The following is an 18,787-nucleotide window of genomic DNA, read 5'->3' on the forward strand; positions in this document are numbered from 1 at the left end:
CTTGGTGAAGGTGAATGCATCATTGATCTATCAGAGTGCAGCGTAGTGACTGTGGTGAGTGGATTCTTTCTTGGCCTTTCCTGGTGAGAGCAGAGTGCAAGGTTCTCCTTTTAAATGACTTTAAATATTCAAATGTGAAAAATCACCTGAAGCTTTGCTCGTTTGGCCCCACCAAATCCACTTTAGTAGTAGGCAAAGGACTTCCCGCTTTTTACCAGGTTGACGGATACCTTACCAAAGGGCCCCCTGTGCTATTCCTACCAATTTTGGTGACACCTTCTTGATGCCAAAGAATACGAGGATATCTCCACCAAACAAGAAGCACTTGCTTCATATAGCTAAGAGGAAGTGCCCTTGTTTAATGGAGATTCACCTCTTTGTAGTCTTGTTGTCTTCGCTATAGGAGGATTCATGTTATCACAGAGCCCTGGATGAAGATACACGAAGAACAGTCACATTGCCGAAATGCACACGAGGTCGCTGGAGACCTTTCCTTGTGGCCCATTGCACAGTTATACTGTGGAATATGCACTAGATATTTACCCAACTAGGAATCAATTATTAATTAACCAGTATAAACTACTCCAGTGAGATAGATATTTTGGGAAAACTATGAAATCTTGTTGGATAAAGAGGCAGATGAGGTTCCCTTTTGGCCCTGATGCTCATTTCACAGAACTTAAACGTCAACGGGAGGAACTTACAAATATAAACATTGTAGGCGCCCCAGTTGAAGATCCACTTCTGTATAGGACAAATGATCCCAACTTCCTGAGGTTGGCGAAGGCAAAGCAGGTGTGTTTCTGGGTCAGTCCACATTGAATAGCGATCTGAAATCCTTAGTGAAGGGGAATGCATCGTTGTTCTATAGGAGCGCAACCTGCAGTGATTATGAGGAGTGGGTTCTTTCTTTGCCTCTCCTGGTGAGAGCAGAGCCCATGGTTCTCCCTTTGAATGACTACGAGTATGCAAAGGTGCAAAATCACCTGGATGCATCACTCGTTTGGCCTCGCTTTGTCCACCTTAGTAGTATGCAACACACAGTCAGTCACTCACCCGCACAACCACTCGCACACCTATACAACCACTCACACTCCCATTCACTGACCCATACAGCCAATCACACAGCCACTCACATATGTTGCAGTTAGGAAATACATTTTTTTTTTTTTTTTTTTTTTTTTTTTTTTTATTGATTTTGATATCCAAAAGTATACAGCATTTAACGACATATCAATATATCAAACATATTCCCACCCACCCCCTCCTGACTGGTCCTTATGATAGGAAAAAAAAAAACATAACAAAAATAAAAGTCAAAATGACAAAAAAAATATAATCAAAAACAGAAAAAGGAGAATAAATACTGCCGTAAAATCTTCCACCTCTGACATGGGTAGAGGGCAAGCTGTTATTAAAGGCACCAGCTTGATACCCCGGCAGCCACACAGATAGGCTAATTTCTCCAACCCATCGCTTAGTTATTCTCTAGCCATCTTGTCAAAGGAGCCCATATACCCATCCCCTTGGCTCTAGATCCATGCCCCTTTCTAGCATATACAGCTGTTTCTAGCCTATAAACGGCTAGGAGTCTCCTCGGGCATTATTGGCCCGTAGGTGGTATAGGATCCAGCCAATGAGTGGCTAGGCAAAGTCGAAGCACTGTCATAGCGACATATAAAAAAGTTTGAATCCGGGTGGGTAATTGAGACCTACTCACCCCCAATACTATCAATTGGGGGGTCATCTCTACTTGCTGTCCCACATAGGATTCAAGAATAGCACCAACTTCCCTTTTAATCAGGCCCAGCTCGGGACAAGAAGCAAACATGTGGACAATGTCAGCAGCAGGATAGTGACAGCGTGAGCATAAAGCTCCCGCACCTCCTCCCCATTTAGCAATCTTCTCAGGTGTTATATAGAGGTTAAACCACGTCTTAAAGCATTGAAGTTGAAGGTTTGCAGCAATGCAAGAAGTTTGGAATAAATTTAAAGAATCTTCTGCTTCCCCCGCTTCAACCAGAAGCCGCTCCTGCCACCGTCCCGTATGTTAGGATAAGGCATCCGCCATAGACTCTAATAGTTTTTTATAAATCCCGCCTAGCATACCTGGCTCCTTAAGTAATTCCTCAACCAGCACCACTCGATCGAATCCCCTCCAACCTCCAGTTTTCTTCCCTAGGAAGTCTCTGATCTGAAGGTACTTAAAGAAGTGCCTATTATCAACCCCAAAAGTTTCTTTGATTGTATCAAATGACCTTACCCCCCACTTCCATCAATGATGTCTCCCACCTTTCTCACCCCTTTATCATTTCAAATCTTCATAAACCCATCATTAAAAATGCTGGGGAGTGCTTTATTGCCAAACAAAGGGGTATATGCATGTATTATGCCCATGCCTAACCTTTTATGAACAGCAACCCAGGTTTTGAAGGCACACATTAATGTCTTAAATTTCACCCTTTTATAGTACTTAAAATCTGTATAGCATAAAAGACAATCCCTGGCCTCCAATCCCAACAATAACTCATAAATTGAAACGGGACCCGCCCCTTGCATCTGATCTGGTTCAGCCCCGATCAAACTACCTATTTTTGATAATATGGCCGCCCAATGATATAGCTGAAGGTTCGGGACCGCCCATCCACCTCTCTCCCTGGGTAGCATCAAAAATTTGAGGGCTCTCCTAGGGCGGCAGTTCGCCCAGAGAAATTTGGAGACCAACTGGTTTATCGATTTAAACCATTTCGCATTAATAACCAGCGGAATTGCCCTAAAGAAATATAATATTTTTGGTAAAAAAAACATTTTAATAATATTGCACCTCCCCACCAGGCTTAGTTTGAGATTATCTAAACGCTGGAAATCTTTTTTGAATTTTGGCAGCAGTGGGTCCAGATTAGTTTCAACAATTTTAGATACTTCTGCCATTATCTCGACCCCTAGGTAAGTTGCCTTCTGAACAACCCAAGGGTCGCTAGCATGGCATCCTTTACCTAGTATGACAAGAGTTTTATTAGAGTTAAGACGAAACCCTGAGATTTCCCCAAAGATCTTTGCTTCTCTTTCGATTTCGGCAAGTGCTCCCAGTGGGTTTGGGGACATAATGGCTAAATCATCGGCATACGCCAAAATCTTAGTACCCCCCCCCCCCCACCACCACTATGTACTGCTAAAATCTGATTGTTATCCATAATCCTCCTGACCAAGGGGTCAATGTATAAAGCAAATTGTAGGGGGGAGCAAAGGCACCCCTGGCGTGTCCCTCTACTTATTGAAACTGGGCCCGACAATTCCCCCATGATGGCAATCCTGGCCACCGGATTATTGTACATTACCGAAATGGCCCTGATAAAGCCCGCACTCAACCCTCTTCTCTCAAGTGTTGCCCATAAGAACGGCCAGGAGAACCTATCAAAGGCTTTCTCTGCATCAAGCAGGATCAGCCCGATAGGATCCCCTGTAATCGGCCGCATCGAAAAGAGCAATCACCCTCTGGATGTGATCAATTGTACTCCTCCCTGGAACAAACCCATGTTGGACCGGGCTGACTAACTTTTTAACCACTCCTGCTAGCCGGTTTGGCAAGATCTTAGCGTAGATCTTGACATCGCTATTAATTAGCGTTATGGGTCTGTAAGAGCCCAGTTCCTTGACTGGTTTCCCTTTCTTGGGGAAAACCACCATATTGGCCGACCCCCAAGAGGCGGGCGCCCTCTGGCCTGACTGGGCTTGGAGAAAAACTTCGACCATTAATCCCAATAGACAAGGAGCCAGTTTTTTATAAAACTCCCCAGGGATTAGATCGGAGCCCGCCGCTTTCCCGTTAGCCAAAAGACTAATAACCCCTGTCACCTCTTCCGATGTAATGGGGGATTCTAATAATTCTCTCTCCTCATCAGTTAACCCGTCCCCAAGCATCTCTGCAAGATAATCCCATATCTCTTCTTTACTTCCCCCTATATCATCGGAATACAACAGTTGGTAAAAACGTTGGAAGACAGCTCGAATATCTGAAACCTCCGTAACTTCCCCCATTTGAGGATCATTAATTGCTAAAATAGCTCCCTGTGTGACCCTCTGTCTAGTACGTACTGCAAGTAAATGTCCCACTCTCTCGCTACATTCATACATTTTGGACTGCCACGCTGTATATTTCCCTGCTGCTTTCTTTGTTGAAATTTCCCAAATTTTGGATTTAGCTGCGGCTACCCTAGTCTGTGCCTGGCCCACCTCTCCCCCATTAACGATAGCTTCAACTAGTTGAGTTTCTGCGTCTGACAATTTGACATATAGTACCTGAAGATTGGCTCTAACCAACTTCTGGATCCTCCAGCCATACCTTGAGGTTTCCCCCCTAATCCCTGCTTTCAGTGCATCCCAGATGACATCCGCTCGAGTACTTCCCTTATTCTCGGCTATAAACATCAGAACCCATGATTCCATCTGAACAATATAATCTTGATCCGATAAAAGTGCTCTATCAAAAGTCCACCGTGATGTTTTCCTCTTTTCAGCCTGGAGCGGAATCTCAAATACAAGCGGATTATGATCGGACATGACCCTAGGGAATTTAAAAATCTGGCAGCTGATCGAGAAGCTCTGAGAGACAAAAAAATAGTCTAACCTGGCATGTGATTGATGTGGGGCTGAAAAAAAAGTAAAGCCATCATCTTGATATCCCTGCGAGGTCCAAGCATCTATAAGCCCATGTGTCTGACAGAGCTCCAGCAGCGATTTAAAAACCTTAGGTTTGCGTCCTCTGTATAAGGCTGACCCCAGCTTCATTGTATTGACTCCCAAATTTAAATTAAAATCCCCACAAACAATCCTTGGCAATGGCCATCCCATCAATTTCATATTTAACCAATTCCACAAAGTTGGATCATCAAGAACAGACCCATAGACCGAGCAAAGCGTAAATGAAAAAGAACCCATAGTGCATAAAGTGATGGCCCACCTGTCCATACGATCTGCCTTAGACCGAGAGAAGCTAATGCTTTTCCCACGAGCCATAATAGCAACCCCCCTAGTCCGTGTACCTTGAGATGTGGAAGATATTAACTGATAGCCCTCTAATTCTGCCACCTTCTGCCTCCCTGCTTCAATGTGCGTCTCCTGTAAGCATATTATATCTGCATTCAAATACTGTATGTCTTCACTAATCCTGCGCTTTTTGGACGGGCAATTCAAGCCACAAATGTTTACTGATGCTATCCTAATCTTAACCCGTGCCATTCAAAGTATTGTCAGTTAGCTTCCTGGAAATTCGCCTACCAAACATATAATCTTCATACCATTGCATATATCCTACCCTAATGAACCAGCCAGAACCCTTGAAACCCCCCCTCCCCTTCCCCCCATCCCCTACCTTACGGCAAGAAAGGTCCGAAGACCCTTGAGCTGCCCCCTGCATGCTACTGCTTCCAACCACCACCCATCCAGCTTCCTTGTAGAAACACCAGAAAAGAGAAGAAAAAGAAGAAACAAGAAAAACATTAAGCCTCCATAAGTCCAATGCATCAAATAGCGATATATTTCCTCTTTACAGAAGAAAAAGAAGAAACAAGAAAAACATTAAGCCTCCATAAGTCCAATACATCAAATAGCGATATATTTCCTCTTTACAAATCCTTGTCGGCTGAAGCTCCTGCGAGCTCTCGTAGAAAATCCTGAGCTTGAATCTCCGAAGAAAAGATCCTGATATTCCCCTGAGGGATTACTTTGAGGCGTGCCGGGCTTAATAGGTAGACTTCACAGCCAGCCTTTTGGAAGGGAGAGATAAGTTGTCGAAGCCTCCACCTCCTTTCGACCGTTACATGGAAAAAGTCTGTCCGGACAAAAAAAGAGTGACCCTCCTCTGAGCGTTTTGCTTCCGGGTGTGCTTTGTCAAAAACTGCTTGTCGCAACAGAAAGTTACCAAAGAAAATCAGGATTGCTCTAGGTTTTATATCCCCTTCCATTTGGCCCTTTCTTTTCTTCAACACAAGTGGGAAGCAATGCACCCGTTGCACTTCCGAGTCCCAGTCCCAGTGTGAGAGTTCAGGGAGCCCACCTTTCAACAACCGGAGCACAAAACCGCGAATATCATCCCCTTCTGCATTTTCCGGAACGCCTAGTAGCCTTAAAATATTGCGCCTATGGCGGTTCTTAAAATCCTCCAGCTTCCACATGACATCCGTCATCCTTAATTCGTTAGAAGTTAATTGTCGAGTACTACTCTCAGCTCCTGTCTCCAGAGCCACCACACGTTCTTCCAGCACCGTTGTTCTTTCTCTCATTTCCGTACAGGTTTTGTTAATTTTCCTAATGGCCCCTTGTAACAGCTTGGTTGCGTGGTGAGCCTTTTATGCTCCTGTCGAGCCTCAGTTTGAATCTGTTTAAGAGTTGAATAGATGAGGTCCATTGAGGGGGAGGCCACGGAGGTGGATAATGTTAGGGTAGATACATTGCTCGCTCCACGAGTAGTAATCTCAGGAGTAGGTCCGTCATTGATATCAAAGGGCGTAGTGGTATAATCCCATTTTAATTGTCCTGAGAGGCTTAAATCTGAGTCAGAGTACATTGGGTCCTGGTCCTTTTTTCCCCTCCTTTGATCTTACTCCGTCGCCGCTTTTGAGTACTGGGGTTGGAGAAAGATCTACCTGAGTCAGACTCCTCCGCCAGAGATACCTCTTCGCCACTAGCACATACACTGATATTTGAGGTCTCAGAATCCTCATTGAGGGATTAAAATGTATCCCCACCATCGGGGGTACCTGCTGGTACCTGCAAGTCACAGCGAGTTTGGCAGCTATTCCATCTCCACTCATTAAACCATTAACCTCCGTGTCTTGACTTTCCCCCTGTGTAGTTGCCTGGCTACAAACCCCACAATCAGCATTTATAGGCAAAGAGGATATTGATCCTGTACTCACAGTACCTGCATCACTAGCAGCCAAGTTTTGTTGAGCCTCCAAAGTGTGAATGACACCGTCGGTAGAATGATCCAGCGTGTCTCCCCCAGCTCCGACTCCAGTGCCAGCACGTTGCTCACTTATCTCCTGGATCCTTCGGAGTCCTGAAAACATCCCTGGAATTACCCGATCTTTGGTTGTGCCAGCCTCCTCCAGACTCGTGCTCAGACGTTGAACACCTACTTTCTGTTTTGAGGACGCTGCTTCCACGCTCCCTGACGCTGCGAGAGTAGCGTCTCCCATCTTTCTTCCTCCAGGAGCCCCTCGTGTCGCTGGGGGGTAGCGTTGGCTTGTGACTGCCCCCGCTCCATCACCAGTCACTCCGATGTCCCCTCGACCCCGTTGGGGTTTAGAAGCTCTTGGCGGCATGATGCTTCGTCGAAAGTAGCAGCCTTGGTCGCCTGCCACCGCCGTGAGTGCTCTTGAAGCCGTCCGGACCAACAGGTACACCACAATGCTTGTTTTGCCGTAAGGACCCCCCGGTCCTCGCTTTAGCCAACATATTAAGCCGTGTCTGGCCACAGCCTTCTTTAACTCCCTCTATCACCGTCCATCATAGAGAGTCGGATGGGTGGTGTATCGCAGCTCTCACACAGCCGCCATCTTGCCGAAGGTGACAGGGACGCTATAGTGAGGAAATAACATTAAAAAACATACAAATTCTCTGAAAAAAACTAAGGTTACAGGTATGTTTTAGTTAGGCTCAAATTCAGCAGTTACTGTTACCTGAGCGAACTATAACTTATGCCCCAGCAATGCACTGCTTATGTCCTAACATATTTCATCACTCATGACACGGTCAGTGACATCACTGATGACATCATTAATGACATCTCAAATTACATCACTCATTACATCATCCAGGAGTGTAAGTGTTTCATTAAAGTTTCTGAGAGTTAAAGATATATACTAAGCTTATGAATAAGTTAAATTGTTATTTTTTTTGTACTACTAATGAGTGATACAGTTTCTAATATATGTCATCTGAGTGGCACTGTGTCTGTATCAGTGTGGGAGTGGGTGTCTGGGGTGTGTGAGTGGCTGTATGGGTGAATAAGTGGGTGTATGAGTAGCTGTATGGGTGAGTGACTGACTGTGAGTGACGTAATGGGTGGGTGAGGGGTTGTGTGAGTGGCTATGTGGGTGTGTGAATGGGCATGTGAGTGGTTGTATGTGTGTGTGAGTGACTATATGGGTCTTTGAGTGGGAGTGGTTTTGTGGGTGTGGGAGTAGCTGCATGGGTCTGGGAGTGGGGGTGTGAGAGGCTATATGGCTGTGTGAGTGGGTGTGTGAGTGAGTCTGTGGATGATGTCATCAGTGATGTCACTGACCATGTCATGAGTGATGTAATATTTGCGGTCATATATTTCACAATAATAACCTCCATTGTGCTGGGTCAACATTTTGTAATGGGTACCTTCCCTTTGCAGTGTGTGCCCCTAATGCCAGTAATTACTTACAGTATACCAGAGCCAGAATTTTGCTACTGATGTCACCCATATATCCTGGGTGATTTGTAAGTCAAAAATGTCCTCTTGTATGTCCTCTTGTATGCTAGGGCCAGTGTTTAGTCATGTCACCATACCCCAATATCCATATATATACAGTAGTTGTACTTGCATTGCCAAGAATTACCCCTATATGTAGGCACAATTATTTTCCTATGGGTACCTCCAGAATGCCAGCATCAATATTTTGCCACAGGTGCCCATTATGCTAAGAAAAAACTTTAGTATGCCGGCTCCAACTTTTTTCCATTGGTCCCTCAGATGGCAAATATTACCTATAGAATGACAAGGTCTGCATCTTGCCATGGGTTCTCCATGTATAGATGCTACCTCCAATATGTCTGTGTGAGCATGTTGTTGGGGGTCCTTCTGTAAGCCAAGAACTAGAGCTGACTTAAAAGCATAAAACACATACTCGTGCACACACACTCTTCTCTCATGCTCCATTCACGCATACCCACACACACACACACTCTTCTATCATGCTCACTTACACTGCCTCACACACACACACTCTTATTCTCATTAATTCTCGTTAATTGTGAGTCCGTCTTTGACCTGCTGAACAGCAATAAGAAAATGACTCTGTAGATGGGGTGAAAATTGATCCTGATTGACTTCTTGACATCAAGGGAAAGGCAAAGAGGTTTTGGGGCAGTTTGCCCTCTTCTTTCTGACCCCAGTGTTGACACCTCCCTGCGTTCACAACATAGACGTGGGAGAACACTTTCATGTGAGCTGCAAGCTATATAGGATGCCAGACTGGGGCCTGGAATAGTTTAAGGGAAAGGTTGCCAAAATGCTGAACCTGGAAGTGGGTGAGCGCTGCCATAGTCCGTTGGTCAGACCAGTGATTTTTCCAAAGCAGGGTGAACGACTCTCCACTTTTGCATGGATTATGGGGCTCTTAATGCGGTACCAAGATGAACGCACACCTGAGTTGGTGGACAGGCTGTGTGCTGCTAAGCACTTGGGTACCTTTGAGATGATCAGTGGCTACTCGCAAATCGCATTTGTGCCTATTGCCAAGGAGAAGACTGCCAAAGGGCTTGTATCAAAATAAGGTGTTGCCTTTGAGGCTGATGAATGCTCCTTTCATTTTTCAGCACCTGGTCAAGTATGTGTCGTCAGGGCTGAAAGAGTTCTGCATGGCTATCTGGCTGTGATTTCTTCAATGAAGGACCTTCTGAAGCAGTTATTGCTGAGGATACAGAAGACTATCAATCATCAAGGCTACCAAGTGCCAAATGGGCCAGTCCTCCGTAGTTTACCTTGGATAATAGGTTATGTAGAGGAAAGATTCACCCATTGGAAGACAAGGTTAATTCAGTGTTGGTTTGGGAAGTCCCCACAACATAGACCCAGGTGCAACCCTTTCTGGACCTCACCAAGTACTACTGGTAATTTGTGGTTAACTTTGGGACCAAAGTTGCTTCACTTTGAGCCTTGACTTCCAGGAAACACTGGGATATTTCAGAAGACCTGCAAGGACCCCGAGGCAAGACTACTCAGTGCCCCTGTTTTGAAGGCACATGATTATAGACATTTCTTCACTGTACAGACTGACATCTTATACAACAGAACTGGAGCCATTCACTAAACTCAATAACCAGGGAAGGGTACATCCAGTTGAGTTTGTCAGTCACAGACTACAGGACTGAACTACCATTAACCCCTTCCATGCTCATGACGGAACGGTTCCGTCATGAGCATCGGTTGAGCTGTGCTCATGACGGAACCGTTCCGTCATGGCCCCGCCCGCGCTCGAACCCTTCAGCACCGCGGGGGAATCCGCGCAGCGCTGAAGGGGTTAAGAAAGAGTGCTTTGTTATTGTCTCTACTCTTAGGAGGTTCCATCCTAACTTGTTTGACACAAAGTTTGCGATCAGAATAACTCACTAGCTCTCAAGTGGTTGATGCCAGGAAAGGTTGACAACCCCTGGTTGCTAAGTTGGTCCACATCTTTACAGGGTTGGACTTCGCTGTGGAGGACAAAGCCGGACTGCAGCATTGAAATATAAACAGACTTTCCTGTCAGTTTTTCCAAACTAACTACTAGACTATTCCATCTCTGGATTAAGGATCTGAGTACTTGGAACTGAGAAGGAGCTTCTGTTGTGACAGGAATGCCTCCCGTATGGTTGTGCAAGCGTGGCCCCTGTCCTGAGTTACTTAACTTCAAGTATCAATAGTATTTTTGATTTCTAGTGCCCAGCCCATGATATTCATGCATGGTGACTGATGCCTTGTATGTGTAAAAATACTGAAGATCCAGATTGATGTTCTGCGGCGGTCTGGAGGGGTGCACCAAGCAGGCCTTCCTTTTTACATGTGACTACAGTCCATGTACAGTATATAGCTGCTTAGTTATAGGAGTGAGAGGCAGATGTGCAGGATACCTTTGAATCACTGGTGCCACACAGGCCACTTTCCTATCGGCTAGCAAGAAGCCTGCAAGCCTCAGACTTCAGTGTTCTGCTTAAGTGCTGTGAACCTTTGCTAACATCCTGAGTGTATTGTATGTATGCAAGGGATATTAGGTGACTAGTGTTATGAATCTGTATGGCATGAGAGTGTGGTTAATACACCAGTGGGATTGAGTTTGGATTTCCCCAGGCAAAGCGTGGCTAAAGATGGAGACTGGGTAACCCCCGCTCAGGCAAGGCTAGAGTATTGCTGACATTCTTGAAATGTTTGTGAAGTACTGAACATTAAGGGGTGGGAAGATGGAGACACGGCTCCCTATAGAGATGTAGGAGTGGGTTTTCAGCAGCAGCTTGCTTGCTGGTGACTTATTTGGCACTCCCATTGGGATGTGGAGATAGTGGCACATGCAGGATGAGCCAGCCTGAAAGGACCTGACATTTGTCTTTGAATGGATGAATGAATGAATAAACACTTATAAAGCCCATAGCTACCCTAAGGCATCCCAGAGCTCACAACATCAACGGACAGAGTAGACACAAATGTTTATGCTGATTTTTGGAACAGCCAAGTTTTAAGGAGTTTCTGGAAGTTCAGGAGATTGGATTCCCGATGTAGATGGAAAGGGAGGGTGTTCCAAAGCTTGGCAGCGTTATAAGAAAAGGAACGCCCACCACTTCTTGCTTTTTTGATTTTTGGGACTGATGCAAGAAGGAGGTTAGTCGAGCGAAGGTTTCTGTTAGGGCAGTAAGGTGAAACAATAGTTTGAATTTCCAATGGGTACTACTCCTAACGCATGATAATAGGTGGTAGAACTTCACTACTCATTGCGCCCTTCTATTTGGTTGCACTACCTGGAGACGTCCGTCATCACTCCCTTCTGCAGACCATCACGTGATGACAGATTGTGTCTACTCTGGAAAGAGTCGATACATATACTGAGTTAACAACCTAAAACTTGTTCCAGGTCAATGACAGTGAAATCAACATCCTGTTTGGAAAAAACAACTAGAAACATCCTCGGACATCTCCAAGCTCTGTCATTGACCAAAGAGGTGCCAATCTGCAGAGAGTCCAGGTAACTCTTACAGTTCATGTCTGTTGTCATTGGCAGCCAGTCTTCCTGAAATGAGGGGACATCGCTTCAAAGTCTGCAACTACTTTCTGAAGGAGAGTTGTGGACCTTCTTTGGTAAAGAGCCTGCCTAGCCTGCTGAGAGTGGAGAGCATTGGGAATGCCTGCAGGAGGACATTTACCCAAAGGAGAAGCCCAGCTGCAGTCACCTGGAAGAGGTAACTGCCAGGAAGAGCGGATTGACTGGATTGACCTCATGGGAACAAACCAAAGTACAGAAGAAGGTCTCCTTGCATCACCCATTTGAGTCTGGCATGCTGCACCAACGATTCTCACCATCGCTGCTACCCGTGAGAACCCTCAACCTGGAGCACTGCTCTGAAGATCCCAAGTGTAATTACTGCTTGTGGTCACGCAGATCAAGATGACTATTGCAGGGGCTGAGCCAACTCATGTGCAGGAGTAGGTGTCCCTGACACCTCTTGTGAGCCTGAGCGCCGAGCTGATGAAGAAAAGTAACCACTTTAAGCAGTCTTCCTTGTGTCTCAAAGAAATGAAAAATGCTGGCACCCCCTATTACCTTGTACCTACCCCAGTGGGCTCTTAACACTGTTTGGGTCCTTGGGCCTCAATTGCCCTTCTGGAGATTCCAACTTCCCCAGCAGAATATCCATGGTATTTTTGGTTCCTTCAGCAGGACCTGTTGTACTGGTGAGGATAAAAGCTAACTGCTCCAGAGACATGTGAGGCTTAGTGTTAGACCTGGTACCATTGGCATGAGTCTCCCTTCCATTTTTTCTGATTGCCTCCTCTGTTTTTGATATGTTTTGCTGGTTTAGATGCTTTGGGCACTGTGCCACTGCTATTCAGTGCACAGTGCAAGTGCTCCCTATGTTAAATTAATGTATTAATTAGTGACTCCATGATTCAGACCCTAGTACAGTGCACCATGTGTGCCCAGTGCTTGTAAATCAAATGCTGCTGGAGGGCTTGCAGCACTGGTTGTGCCACCCACAGAAGCAGCTTGTAAAGTGTGTCTCATGTCTGCCATTGCAGAGCCTAGGTGCAGTCTGGTACTGCCATGCTGACTGACCAAGTGCACCCACTTGCCAGTCCCTAAACCTTCCCTTATCTTAATATCAGACACCCCTATGGTAGGCCTAAGGGCAGGGTGCATTTTAAGTATAAGGTAGGACATGCCCTGGTGTGTGTGGCATGTCCTAATAGTGAATTACAGCCATTTTCGTTTTTCACTATTGCAAGACTACCTGTTCTCCATAGGCCAGAATGGGCAGTTTGATTATTACATCTTATAATTGTAACTGACTCAGGGAACATGGTAGAAATTCAAATTTAGTATGCCTGAACTCAGAATGATAAAATACATATTTTAGTGAAGTTGGTTTTAACATTCTGTGTTTGAAAAAAACACTTTTAGAAAATAGGTATTTTCTTGCTTAACTGTCCAAGCCTGCCTCTGCTAGGTTGTGTATTCCTTGTCTGGAGTTTGAGTAACAGGGCTGGGGAATTCCAGGAGACAGGGTGAGGAAGCCTAGTGGTAAATAGAGAGATCTGCATCTAGATGGGAGGGAGGGGTTGCACTTGGAACCTGAATAGGGCTGGGCCTTCCCTTCACAATGCTGGCTCCACCTCCTGTGGTGTGTCTGATGTCTCTGCCCTGCACTCTGAAAGGAAAGAAGGAGTCGGGTAAACAAAGTGCTCCAGGACTGACCAGAACTGGTTTGAACTAGGCAAAGGCCTCTCTGCCTTCAGAGAACAAAGAGAAAAGTAGTATAAATATGGGGACCCAAACCCCAAGACTTTAGATCACTTCTGGAACAACAACAAGAAACCTCTGCCAAGGAGAAGAACCAAAGGAAGCTGTAGGAGTGGACTGCCCCCCTGCCAGTGTGCTGTGTTGCTGGGTTGGCCTACAGTGGTGTCTTCAGTGCCAAGGAGAGGAGAAGTCCCTTTGTGTGTAGTTCATCTTGCAGAATATTTCTCCAAGGGCTTGAACTTGTGCTTGCCTCCTGCTGAAGTCTCAGGGACAACAGTCTTCACCACCAGCTCCCCTCTGAATTTCCTTGCTGGGAATTCTATCTGCAGAAGCCTGCGTGTTGCTTGGAGCTGGAAGCGCGACGCAGCAAGAAGAAGCGTGTCGCCGCCGCAGCTGTAGTCATTGCATCGCCGGAGAAGCGTGCTGCCGCCGCATCTCCCAGAAGCGTGCCTGCGTCGCAGCTGTCTGCTGTCGCATCACCGTAGAAGCACGTCGCAACCGTGAGGGTCGCCGTCGCATCATCGGAGAAGCGTGTTGCAGGGCCTGTCGTGGCTCCAAAGTATGAGAGTCGTCACAAGGCTGCCAGGGCGTGTCGCATCGTCTCAACGTCGTCGCATCAAGAGTGCCATCTAATCGCATCGCACCGGATTGTCGCATCGCATCGAGGCGCCATCTTGCCGCATCGCAACCGGGCTGCAGCACGAGAACCTACGCATCACCTCCTCTCCGGTAAGGATCAAGACGCATCCCCTACTCTGCGCAAGCATTGAGGCGCGACGCATCGTCTCCCCCGAAGCAAGGAACCGACGCATCTCCTACTCTGCGAGCCTTTTGTTTATTTTGCGTTGCGTATCCAGGTACTCTTGTGAGAACTGTGTCGTATTTACCAACAACTTGAACTAAGCTAATTCTACCATCTTGAAACCAAAGTACAGTATTGTGGATTTCTGTCGTTTGTGGTCTTGTGTTAAGTCTATATAAAGAATACTTATTTTTATAAAACCTGTGTGGTGTCCATCTGTAGTGTTTTCACTGTATTACTGTACATGTTCACAAATGCTTAACACACTGCCTCTGAGATAAGCCTGTCTGCTCGTGCCAAGCTACCATGGGGGTGAGCAGGGGTTATCCAGTAGTGTAATCCCCTTTCCCTGATTTAGAAGCAAGGGTCCCTATTTGGTCAAAGGTACCTACCTCTGCCAACTAGAGACCCCCAGTTTTAACACTTATAATTTAGACTGAAGGCCTAATTAGAGTTTCGTTGAGCAAAGCATTGTGTCTTGGGAGCATCGTGTTGTGAAGTGGAATGTGGAAGAGTGTACAGTGGAGGGGCATAGAGTGGAGTGGAGTAGAGTGTCATAGAGCGGAGGGGCATAGAGTGGAGTACAGTGGCATGGAGTAGAGTATCACAAAGTGGGATGGGATAGAGTGTCGTAGAGTGGGGTGGCATAGAGTAGCGTGGAGTGGTGTAGAATGAAGTAGTGGAGTAGTGTGTTGTCGAGTGGGTTGTCGTAGAGTGGAGTAAAGTGGCATAGAGTGGCATAATATGTCCTAGAGTGGAGTAGTGTAGAGTCTTGTGCAGTGGCATAGAGTGGAGTAGAGTGTCGTAGAGTAAAGGGGCATAGAGTGTTGTGGAGTTGAGTAGAATGTCACAATGTGTCGTAGAGTGTCACGGAGTGTCGTAGAGGGGGATAGAGTGGAGTGTTGTAGAGTGTCTTGGAGTGAAGGGGTGTTGAGTGGAGGGACGTAGAGTGGAGTGGAGTAAAGTATTGTAGAGTAGAGTGGAATAGAGTATTGTTGAATGGAGTGTCGTAGAATGGGGGAGCTTAGACCGGAGTGTCGTAGACCAGAGCAGTGTTGAGTGTCGTAAAGTGCAGGGGTGTAGAGTGGAGTATAGTGTCATAGAATAGATTGCCGTGCCATAGTGTAGAGTGGAGCAAAGTGTAGTAGGCTGGAGTAGAGTGGAGGGGCCTAGAGTGGAGTAGAGTGGTTTAGAGCTAAGTGGCAGAGTGCCATAGAGTGAAGTAGAATGTTGTGGAGTAGAGTGTGAGAGTGGAGTAACGTAAAGTGGAGGGGCATAGAGTGAAGTGTCGTAGAGTGGCATGGTGGAGTGTGGAGTATGCATGGTGTGGTAGTGCACTGCCATTACAGACAACACATTTTCAAATGAAATGAAAATTACATTTGTACAGTTTTACTGATAACACTATAGAGCACACAACAGATAATGTGCGGAAAAGGCATCACCTAGTGCATTGATTTGTTTTGATCGTATGAAAATATTTGTTTCTACCACACTTCAGAACTTTCCTAATTCTGACATATTCTGAAATATTTGCACAGTTAATTTACAGACATTTACAATCCTTTCCCTTCACATCCTCCGATTGTGAGATACATCCTCTCACTTTGAAGTCAGAGAAAGCGAAGTAAACACCAAGCTCTCTCGGAAGACAGAGCCTGACATTTGACAACTGTCTTTAAATGTACAGCAAATGTGACAAGATAAGAACAAAATTAAAAGGACTGTTTACAGAAAAAGAGCACCCTGTGGAAACACATAGTAAACAGGGTATGCCCTACGGGAGGGGCAAGGACATGCTGAACAGCCTAAAACAAAGGAGCATTAGCAAAGCTGATATGTTTTGCCTATGCAAGAGCTATTGGCTTTGCCAGTGTCTTTTCACCATGTTGTACAGCAGCATGGAATGGAATGGAGTGGAGCAGAGTAGAATGGAGTGGAGGGGCACTTTGTAGAGTGGGGTACAGTGGCACTTGGTGGAGTGGTGTGGCGTAAATTAGCGCAACGTGGAATGGCATAGAGTAAAGTAGAGTAGAATGAATTGTCGGAGAGTGCAGTGGCGTAGAGTAGAGTGGTGCAAAGAAGAGTGGCAAGAGTTCAATGGCGTGGAGTCCAGTAGCATAGAGTAGAATGGCATAGTCTCGAGTAGAGTGCAGTGGCCTTCAGTAGAGTGCAATGGTCTAGAGTGCAGTGGCATAGAGTAGAACGCAGTGGAGTAGAGTGGTGCAGAGTAGAGTGCAGTGATGCAGAGTAGAGTACAGTGGCATAGAGTTGCATAGAGTGCAGTGGTGTAGAGTGCAGTGGTGCAAAGTAGAGTAGCATAGAGCGCAGTGGTATAGAGTAGAGTGGTATGTCGTAAAGTGCAGTGGCCTAGAGTAAAGTGGTGTAGAGTGCAGTAGCATAAAGTGCAGTACTATGGAGTGGTATAGAGGAGAGTGGTGTAGAGTATAATGGCCTAGAGTAGAGTAGTGCAGCGGCATAGAGTACAGTGATGCAGAGTAGAGTGCCATAGAGAGCAGTGGCATAAAGTGCAATGACATAGAGTGCAGTGGCATAGAGTAAAATGGTGTAGTAGAGTGGTGTAAAATGCAGTGGTGTGGAGTGGTGCAGAGTAGAGTGCAATGATAAGAGCAGAGTGATGTGATGTGCAGTAACGTAGAGTGCAGTGGCATACAGTAGAGTAGAGTGCATTGTTGTAGATTGCAGTGGCATAGAGTTCAAGGTAGGGGGTGGCAGGAAAAAAAGCAACATGGAGGGGGGACCGGTGAAAGGGAATAGAAGCTATATGGTTGTGGACATGGGAGACAGAATGAAAACACAAGCACTCATATGGAGTGCTTGAGCACAAAGAAAAATGTAGCCCCATAAAAGGGAGCAGTGGATGGACACAAGTACTTGGTAAATGCCCCAGGGGAGGGCCAAACACAAGAAGAGGACATAAGGCCCCAATTCTGGTACAAACAGGGTTGATAGAAATGAGAGCGATTCTGAAGCTAACAAATGGTAAGCTAACGGCAGGTTGTAAGCCAACTGTATGTAAACAAAATGCCTCGCAGAGAAAGCCCGTATGCTGTCTCAGCAAAACCTAATAAAGGAAGCAAATGGAGAGCAACATCAATGGTAAGCAATGGGTGGAATGCATTTCCAGGGAAGCTTTCAGAATGTCCCCAAGAAGTCTTTGCAAAACAGACAGCTGTGCAGTCTGTTAGGCTTTGACCTAAAAAGTGGATAACAGCTTCATTGTTTACAGTTGTCACAGTGCAATGAAGTCTGCATGGGAGACATGGAAGAGGTATATTTTTCCATTTAGAGTCAAAGGCATTCTTCATCTTCTCTTCCACACCATCTTTCTGCAGTACCTTTAGTTGCAAGCCATAGTGTATGAGCCTCTGCGTGTGTCTAAGTGGCTTTATGCAGACTTAACACAATATTATTGGGAGACAAGAATTGACTGTTAGTTCTTGAGTTTTCTTTCTTGTCTGGCAAATTATCCATTCTCTTAAATCAGATGGATGAGTGTGAAGATAGGGTGACATCCTAAGTTGGTAACTAGCCATTGCCTCACTCTATATTCGTATGTCCTCAGCAGCACAAGCTTTAACCTTAGTACGACATTTAAACTGTAGCCTCATAACAAAATACGTTCATTGCTTGATGTGAGTTATTAGCCACTCAATTGGTAGCAGATTCTTCATTAGCCCATCACTGGCCAGTGATGTCTAATCACTTTCACATTCTGCGTTAGCCCCTAGTCATTATGTACTTTAAAGGGTGGCACATGGTGCGCGTTCTTCATTAGTCACTTTAGTAGATCATTTAATACGGAGCTCAGGGCTTCATGAACTAATATTCTAAATAAGAAACCCTAAATTGCAACAAATATCGATTTGCGATTTGCCATTTATCATTTGAAATGTATTTTAATGGATTCAGTAGAAGTGGTTGTAATTTGCACACCAACTTCCACTGAATGGGTTGGTATTTTGCAAACCAAATCTTTGTAATAATTGGTTGGTTCACAAATTACTGAATCGTAGTGGGTCACAATTTCACTGAACTCATTAATATGCATGAGGTAGGTCACAAATTATGACCTACCACGATTAGCTAGAGTCACCGGCATAGTGGCCTGCTGGTGTCAGGAGACCACCCTCTCTGTGATTGCTTTAAACGAAAGCAGTTTTTTAAAACCCATCACATTTTCCTAGAGGGAAAATGAGATGTGTATAAAAAAAAAAACATTGTT

At 45.6% G+C, this 18,787-nt stretch overlaps 1 protein-coding gene across 3 annotated transcripts in view; it reads left to right on the forward strand.

Moving 5' to 3' along the window:
• ACSF2 (acyl-CoA synthetase family member 2) overlaps positions 1-18,787 on the forward strand; it is a 720,413-nt gene that overhangs the window by 299,386 nt on the left and 402,240 nt on the right. The gene's annotated exons all lie outside the window — the stretch shown is intronic.

The sequence above is a fragment of the Triturus cristatus genome, chromosome 7 (genome assembly GCF_964204655.1).
Source record: "Triturus cristatus chromosome 7, aTriCri1.1, whole genome shotgun sequence".
NCBI classification, from domain to species: Eukaryota; Metazoa; Chordata; class Amphibia; order Caudata; family Salamandridae; genus Triturus; species Triturus cristatus.